Below are 8,714 nucleotides of genomic sequence, written 5' to 3' on the forward strand. Positions count from 1 at the left end.
TCCGTCGCTGAGAGGGACTTAGAAGGGTTCGATCCACCAGACCAACCTATTGTGGTGGATGAAATAGTCTTTTGGAAAATCCATGGGGGTGGAGTTAGGCGAGGCAGACGTGAACGAACTTGTCGAGGAGCATCCGGAAGAGCTCACGACACAGGAATTGATAAGAGCTCCAGGAGATGCAACATTCGGAGGTGTTGCAGAAGCTCAGTAGCGAGCAGGAGTTGGAAGGAGGACGACAGCCTTTCTACGAAGGAAATCATCCATATATTAGTGAAGTGGCAGGAGTTTTCTTTTTTTATGGAAAAGAGGCACCCAAACAAGTTGGCTTGTGGTCGTGTGTTAGCCTTTTGTGAAGACATTTGTGTATGTCATTTTCGTAACATTTAGAAAGGGAGAATAAAGCAAACATCCCAGGACGAGTTACTTTTAAAAAGGTCGGCAAAATGTGAAGGCGAGTCAAAAAGGGAGGCAACAAGAGCCAAGCCGGAAGAAAAAAAATTAAAATGAAAACAAAATTAGAATAAAGTTTAGTGTAACAGAGGATTAACATTTTTGTGTACACACACTAAGCTAATTCCATATTGGTTAAATTTAAAGTTAAAGTTATGTTACAGTGTTACAAAAGTAGCGTACCGAACGTGTTGCCGTCAAGTCTCTCTCCTCTCCTTTCTCTCTCCCTCTTCCTCCGCACACATCGCTGTTAGCCGCTTCAGTCTGTCTCGAAGGTAAGAACTCCATAATGTCATTTTATTGCAGATCATAACCAGTACATGGGTATTTGTTATTTTGTGAGCACAGGTTGTGAATTAGAACAAATAAAAACATTTTTTCCACTGTAATAATACTGTTTTTAGGTTTTTTCAGAGTGTGGGAACTAATTAATTTTTAGTTATTTTATATGGGAAAAATTGATCATAGATACAAGCGAATTGACATACGAGCTCGGGTCCCAGAACGCTTTAAACTCGTATCTCAAGGTATTACTGTAATCAGTTTCACCTTTACAAATATAAGTACTGTAATAGACATTTTTACAGCACTAGTATATATTAATATGAATGGTAACTATTTACAACAAAAAGAATATTCACCAAAGGGGCACAGTTGGCAAGGTGGATGAAGATAAGCCATACGGTTACAAATGGACGACCAATGAAAATGATCAATGGACGTAACTGCACGGCATGACATAGCTATATGGACGAGTCATCGGTGCTGTAAAGAAAAAAAAATTAAAAACTAACTAAAATGTCTTGATACAGTATCATATGTAAAGGACCTGAAGTCAACTGTGCTGTAAAGAAAGATTCGAATGTCTTGATACAGAACTATTGTCAAAGAACTGCAAAATACTATGCAATAGTTATATGTAATTATAAATTCGCTCGTTTATCAAGTTATTGTAATTTTTATCAAATTCTAAATAACTAACAGACAAGTATTAGTAATTATTCATTTCAATTAACCTATGCATTTCCTTCTACCAATTTTTTAACCTTAAAATTTACTTGAAAATATCTCACCTTTCTGGTAACAAGGGGAGGAGGATCGTTTATGCCAGTGGTTCTCAACCGCGGGCCACGGTCCATCTGGACCAGGTACTCCATGGAATAATTTTGGAGGGTCTGAACAAAATTAAAATTGGGGTCCCATGTGGTCTATAGTGCAATTATTATAACCGAGAATTAAATATTTACATAATTACATCATGACAAAGGTCAAAGAAGGATTTGAGTTAATATATATTGAATTTACCTGAGTTGAAGAGGTTCAGAACAGAAGGTAACTTTGCTGTAGCCATAATTGGCCCAACTTACTTATGTTAGGGATTTATTTCTATGACCACAATGCAACAAATCTAATGTTCCTCATATGTGTGGGTACACTTTCAAATGATGGCATGAAATCTTTAAAGCTTAAATTCATCCATATACCAAAAACCAAGGGAAAAAAAGTGGAATACTTCAGGAAACCATGGAGACTAAATTTTTCAATACCAAAATACAGTAAGGAGCTGCTTTACAACGGGAGCAGGCTAGTCCATCATACACCCTGGCCAGACATTTCCAGCAAGCTTTCAGTCTGGCATGACATCCTTAAAAAATTCCTCGACAACCAAGTCAGCGACGGTGTAACTTTAAATACTGCATGACATCAGGTCAGGGTCCTTATAGACAGTGACTAAGTCACACCATCCCTATCTGCTGTAATGGGCCTTGGAGGTTTTGAGGACCCCTCGTCCATCACTTAGAGGAGCTCAGCCGTATTCAGAGAAAAAACCACCAATTGCCCATTAGAATTCTGTACGCTAACTTGGAGCATTATCATGGGTGAGCAGGACCTTTAAATCCAATCCTTTGTTCCACAAACAACATTCAACCTCCGGCACAAGGCAATAATGAAACCAGTTCAGAAGCAGCTTACTCATTATCCACTCTATTGTACATCCAGTATACCAGTAGCATATTCATGTGATTAAGTGCACAAAGCCTTGCCGACACACAGCCAGCATAATTACGATGACCTGTGGTGTTACTGCACAAAATCAGTGTATAGCTGCCTAAGACAGGAAAAATTATTAGAATGAGTTTTGAAATACTTCATAAGTGCAGTTACTATTAATAATGTATTATTTTTTCAACCACCAAAAATTCAAAAAAATTGCGTGCTCTTAGGATAAACTAAAAATTCACATCCTTAGCCTACCCGTCCGTTACTTAACAGCATTCTTCCTGGGAAACAAACCTCTACTGTATCTTATAAAAAAATACTACAGTATTGAATATTACGTACAGTATAATCAAAATAGCACCTGTCATTCAAGTATGATACAACATTTCAATATTAACATACCGTATGTAAGCTAATTAAAACATTTACATTAATCACGTACAAATGATAAACTTACCCATTTCATTCATATTCAAACCTTATTCCACCATGTACCCCTACTCCACAAGGTTCTGAGGCTCGTTAAAGAAAACATTCGTTGCCTCATGGTCCTCAGGCCAACTCCCAAGTAATTGTGTTCACTGAAAATACAGTATGCTGTTTAACCTAGTCAAATGCATGTGGAGGATATGTGGTATTGAGACTGGTGGACGGCCCAGGTTCATCTTTAGCAAAATGGCAGGGAAAAAGACTGCTTTTCCTCAAAAGTGTCCACTTTTTCCTTTGTGATGCTAATCCTCTCTCCATAGAAAATGGGCATTTTCCATCTGGATCAATCCTTTTCCCCTCACCTTTAATACACTCTTCATTCTGATTGGAGCACTGGCAGCCACAACAGCACAAATCATCTTCATGTTCTTCTCCAAGAACCAGTAAAATATTCATGTTGCAACGAAGTGCACAGGGCCTTGCAGACTTATTCAGCCAGGCAGAATAAGATGACCTGAAGCATTTCTGCAAAAACTCAAATTACACATCGGGAAGAAAGAAAAAGGCATAACTATTAAAATGGGGTTTTGAAAAATTTCAATAAGTACAGTTATAATAAATTATGTACATATATTTTTTCAACATCCAAAAAATATTCCAATACATTACCTGTATTGAATTTAAGAGAACCTGAAAACATTCACCATTACCCTACCTGCCCTTTGCTGCCTCAAAACCAGGAGCACAGCATTCCTTTTGGGCAATGAACCTCTTCTGGTGTATCTTCTAACAAAACCTGTCAAACAAATAAAAGACAACCCTATATATAATAAGGTATTTAACATTTATATATACAAGAAAAATGTTAATTTATACATAAAAACACAAGTTTATAACAAAAATTAATGTCAGTCCAAAATAAGCGTAGTGGATGAGTGGTAACTACCGATCTCCATCCGAGCCAAAAGCAAAGCGAGCTCAATCAGAAGTGTGCGCGAGAGGGGTAGCAAGCTACCCAAACCTACCCCCAGCTTGATAGCGGGATGGGTAATTAACCCTCGCTAAATGTCAATGGCTCGTCCTCTCAGCTACACCGAAAGCAATACCCTAATAAACAGCATAGGTTTGTATTCCGGTCACGGAACAAACTTGTTCTTTAGTCACAAGACCTGCTGATATTGCATTGTATAATGTGATATATATATATATATATATATATATATATATATATATATATATATATATATATATATATATATATATATATATAGTACTATCACTTTAGCACTGCGACGACATCGCTAAAGTGAACACACTCCGGAAGGTCGACTCGCTTCCCTTGCCACCTAACTTGTAGCCTTTACTACTTATTTTGTGTACAGTAATGTTAATAAAAGACCAGGTAGTCCTATCATAGTCATTTACACTATTTATGGTTTTAATATACAGTAAATACTAATGGCCAACTAATAATTTTTGTACAGTTCTACGCAGTAACTTCGTGATGCCTGATGCAATCCATATGGCGTTGACTAGTTGGTGGTTGCATTCATTTAACTAGTAGTATGTATACAGGTACGACAAATCCTTACACAGTATGCCTAATTAACATTCAAAGAAATACAGTAATTAGTTTCACCTTTACAAATATAAGTAGAGAGAGACTAAGAGCACTAGTATATATTAATAAGAATGGTAACCATTTGCAACAAAGAATATTTAATTATAATTTACGCGAAAATATTCGTCAAAGGGGCACAGTTGGCAAAGAGGATGCAGATGAGCCATACAGCTACAAATGGACGACCAATGACAACGATCAAGGGACATAACTGCAGACACGACATGTCTCCAAGGACGAAAAATTCTAAATGTCTTGATACAGTACTATCGTAAGTAAAGCAACTAGAGTGTCATCCGAGCTGTGAAATATACAGTGTCTTGGTATAGTACTATCGTAAGTAAAAAACCAACGAGTCATCGGTGCAGTAAAGAAAGATTCAAAATGTCTTGATAAGCTACTATCGCAAATAAAGGAACTACAAAATACTATGCAATAGTTATTTTCATGTGCTATAAAAACACCTTTTATCAAGTTATTGTATTTCTTATTATTCAAAATAATTGACCAACTGCTAAGAATTAATAATTATTAAATTCAGGTAATCTACATATTTCCTTTTAATTTTAAACCTTTAAAATTTACTTAAATCTTACCATTCTGGTACAAGTGGAGAAGGATCGTCTATGCCAGTGGTTCTCAACAGCAGTTCATCTGGACCAAGTGGTCCATGGAACAATTACTGGGGGTCCAAACAAAATTGCGGTCCGTGGTATTTCAGTGGTCCATAGTGCAACTATACTTCAGGACAAATTGTTATAACAATTAAATTTCTATATAATTACATCATGACAAAGTTCAAAGAGTGATTTGAATTAATAGAATGAATTTATTCGAGTTGAAGGGGTTCAGAACTACAGTACAGGTAACTTTGCTGTAGCCATAATTGGTCAAACTTTTCTAAAAGATTAATTTCTATCACCACAATGCAACAAACCTAACGTTCCTCATATGTAAGGGCACACTTTCAAATGATGGCATAAACCCTTTAAAGCCTAAATTCATCTATATACCAAAACCCCAGGGAAAAAAGTGGAATACTTCAGGAAACAGCGACTCAATTTTTCAATACCAGAATACAGTAAGCTGCTGCTTCAGAGCAGGAGTAGACTAGTCCTTCGCACACCCTGGCCAGACATTTCCAGCAAGCTTTCAGTTTGGCGTTACTTAAAAAAATTCCTGGACAACTAAGTCAGCGATGGTGTAACTAAATACTGTATGACATCAGGTCAGGGTCTTTATTGACAGTTACTTCGAGTCACACCATCACTACCCTGCTTTAATGAGCCTTGCAAGTTTTTGACAAAGTCTTGGTCCATCAGTTGGACGAGCTCAGCAGTGTTCGGAGTAAAGACCACCTCTTGCCAATTAGAATTCTGTACGTTAACTGAGAAGCGTCTTGGAGCATTACCAAGGGTTAGCATGACCTTTAAATCCAACAATTTGTTCCACAAATAACATTCAACCTTCTGCACAAAGCAATAAAGAAACTAGCTCAGGAGGAGCTTATTGTCCACACCTGTTTTTTTGTACATCCAGTAAACCAGTAGCATATTCATGTTGTGAAGTGCACAGGGCCTTGCACACTTATAAAGCAAGGCCAAATAAGATGACCTGCAGCATTTCCGCAAAAAATCAAATTACACCTCGGAAAGAAAGAAAGGCACAACTATTGGAATGGGGTTTTTAAATTAAATTATGTAAATATTTTTTCAACATCCACAAAATATTCCAATACATTATCTGTATTCAAATTAAGAGAACCTGAAAAAATTAACATCATTAGCCTACCTGCTCTTTGCTACCTCGAAACCAGAACAGCATTCCTCTTAGGCACTGAACCTCTTCTGGTGTATCTTCTAACAAAACCTGTCAAACAAATTAAAGACAACCCTATATATAATAAGGTATTTAACATTTATATATAAAAGAAAAACGTTCATTTATATTGTACATAAAAACGCAAGTTGAGACAAAAATTAATGGCAGTCCAAAATAAGCGTAGTGGATGAGTGGTAACGACCGATCTCCATCGAGCCAAAAGCAAAGTGAGCTCATCACAAGTGTGCGAGAGAGGGATAGCAAGCTACCCCACCCAACCCCCAGCTAAATAGCGGGATGAGTAATTAACCCTCGCAAAATGTCAATGGCTCGTCCATCTACACCGAAAGCAATACCCCTAATAAATAGCGTAGGTTTGTATACCAGTCACGGAACAAACTTGTTCTTTAGTCACAAGACCTGCTGATACTGCATTGTATAATGATGTAATACATATACAGAACTATCACTTAAGTTCTGCGATGACGTCGCTAAAGTGAATACACACTTAGGAAGGTCGACTCGTTTCCCTTGCCACCTAACATATAGCCTTTACTAATTTTGTGTACAGTACTCTTAATAAAAGACCATGTAGTCCTATCATTTACAGTCATTTACAGTATATATGGTTTTAATACACAGTAAATACTAATAGCCATCTAATGACTTTTGTAAAGTTCTACGCAGTAACTTCGTGATGCCTGATGCAATCCATAAGGTGTTGACTGGTTGGTGCTTGCATTCATTTAACTAGTAGTATGTATACAGATACAGTACATGAACTACAAATCCTTACAACACAGTATGCCAAATTGACATTTAAAGAAATACAGCAGTTAGTTTCACCTTTACAAATTTAAGTAGAGTCATAGACACTTACAGCACTAGTATATATTCGCCAAAGGGGCACAGTTGGCTAAGTGGATGTAGATGAGCCATACAGCTATAATTGGACGACATTCAAAATTTCTTGATACACTACTATCGTAAATAAAGGAACTACAAAATACTATGCAATAGTTATTTTAATGTGCTATAAAAACACTTTTTTATCAAGTCATTGTAATTTTTATTATTCAAAATAATTGACCAACTGCTAAGAATTAATAATTAAATTCAGGTAATCTACATATTTCCTTTTAATTTTAAAACCTTAAAATTTACTGGACGATATCTTACCATTCTGGTACAAGGGGAGGATGATCGTCTATGCCAGTGGTTCTCAACAGCGGTCCATTTGGACCAAGTGGTCCATGGAACACTTACTGGGGGTCAAACAAAATTGCGGTCCGTGGTATTTCAGTGGTCCCTAGTGTAACTATACTTCAGGACAAATTGTTATAGCAATTAAATTTCTATAAAATTACACCATGACAAAGTTCAAAGAGGGATTTGAATTAATAGAATGAATTTATCAGAGTTGAAGGGGTTCAGAACTAAAGGTAATTTTGCTGTAGCCATAATTGGCCCAACTAACTTTTCTCAAGGATTAATTTCTATCACCACAATGCAACAAATCTAATGTTCCTCATATATACCAAAACCCAGGGGAAAAAAGTGGAATACTTCAGAAAACCATGATAACAGACAAATTTTTCAATACCAAAATACAGTAAGTAGCTGTTTCAGAGAGGGAGTAGGCTAGTCCTTCGTACACTCTAGCCAGACATTTCCAGCAAGCTTTCAGTGTGGCGTGACACACAAAGAGATTCCTCAACATCAAGTCAGCGACTGTGTAACTTCAAATAGTGTACAACATTTAGGTCGGGGCCTTTAGAGACAGCTACTCTAAGTCACACCATCACTAGTCTGCTATAATGGGCCTTCAAGTTTATTACGACGCCCTCGTCCATCAGTTGGAAGAGCTCAGCGGTATTCAGAGAAAAGACCACCAATTGCACATTAGAATTCTGTACGTTAACTGAGGACAAGTGTCCTGGAACATTATGAAGAGTGAGCGGGACCTATAAATCAAAAACTTTGTTCCACAAATAACATTCAACCTCCTGCACAAGGCAATGATGAAACCAGTTCAGAAGGAGCTTACTCATTGTCCGCTCTTTATTGCACATCCAGTAAACAATAATAAAACCAGTTCAGGAGCAGCTTACTCATTGTCCGCTCTTTATTGCACATCCAGTAAACAATAATAAAACCAGTTCAGGAGCAGCTTACTCATTGTCCGCTCTTTATTGCACATCCAGTAAACAATAATAAAACCAGTTCAGGAGCAGCTTACTCATTGTCCGCTCTTTATTGCACATCCAGTAAACAATAATAAAACCAGTTCAGGAGAAGCTTACTCATTGTCCGCTCTTTATTGCACATCCAGTAAACCGGTAGCATATTCAGGATGTGATTAAGTGCACAACGCCTTGCTGGCACAAAGCCA

The sequence above is a fragment of the Palaemon carinicauda genome, chromosome 36 (assembly GCF_036898095.1).
Source record: "Palaemon carinicauda isolate YSFRI2023 chromosome 36, ASM3689809v2, whole genome shotgun sequence".
Taxonomy (NCBI): domain Eukaryota; kingdom Metazoa; phylum Arthropoda; class Malacostraca; order Decapoda; family Palaemonidae; genus Palaemon; species Palaemon carinicauda.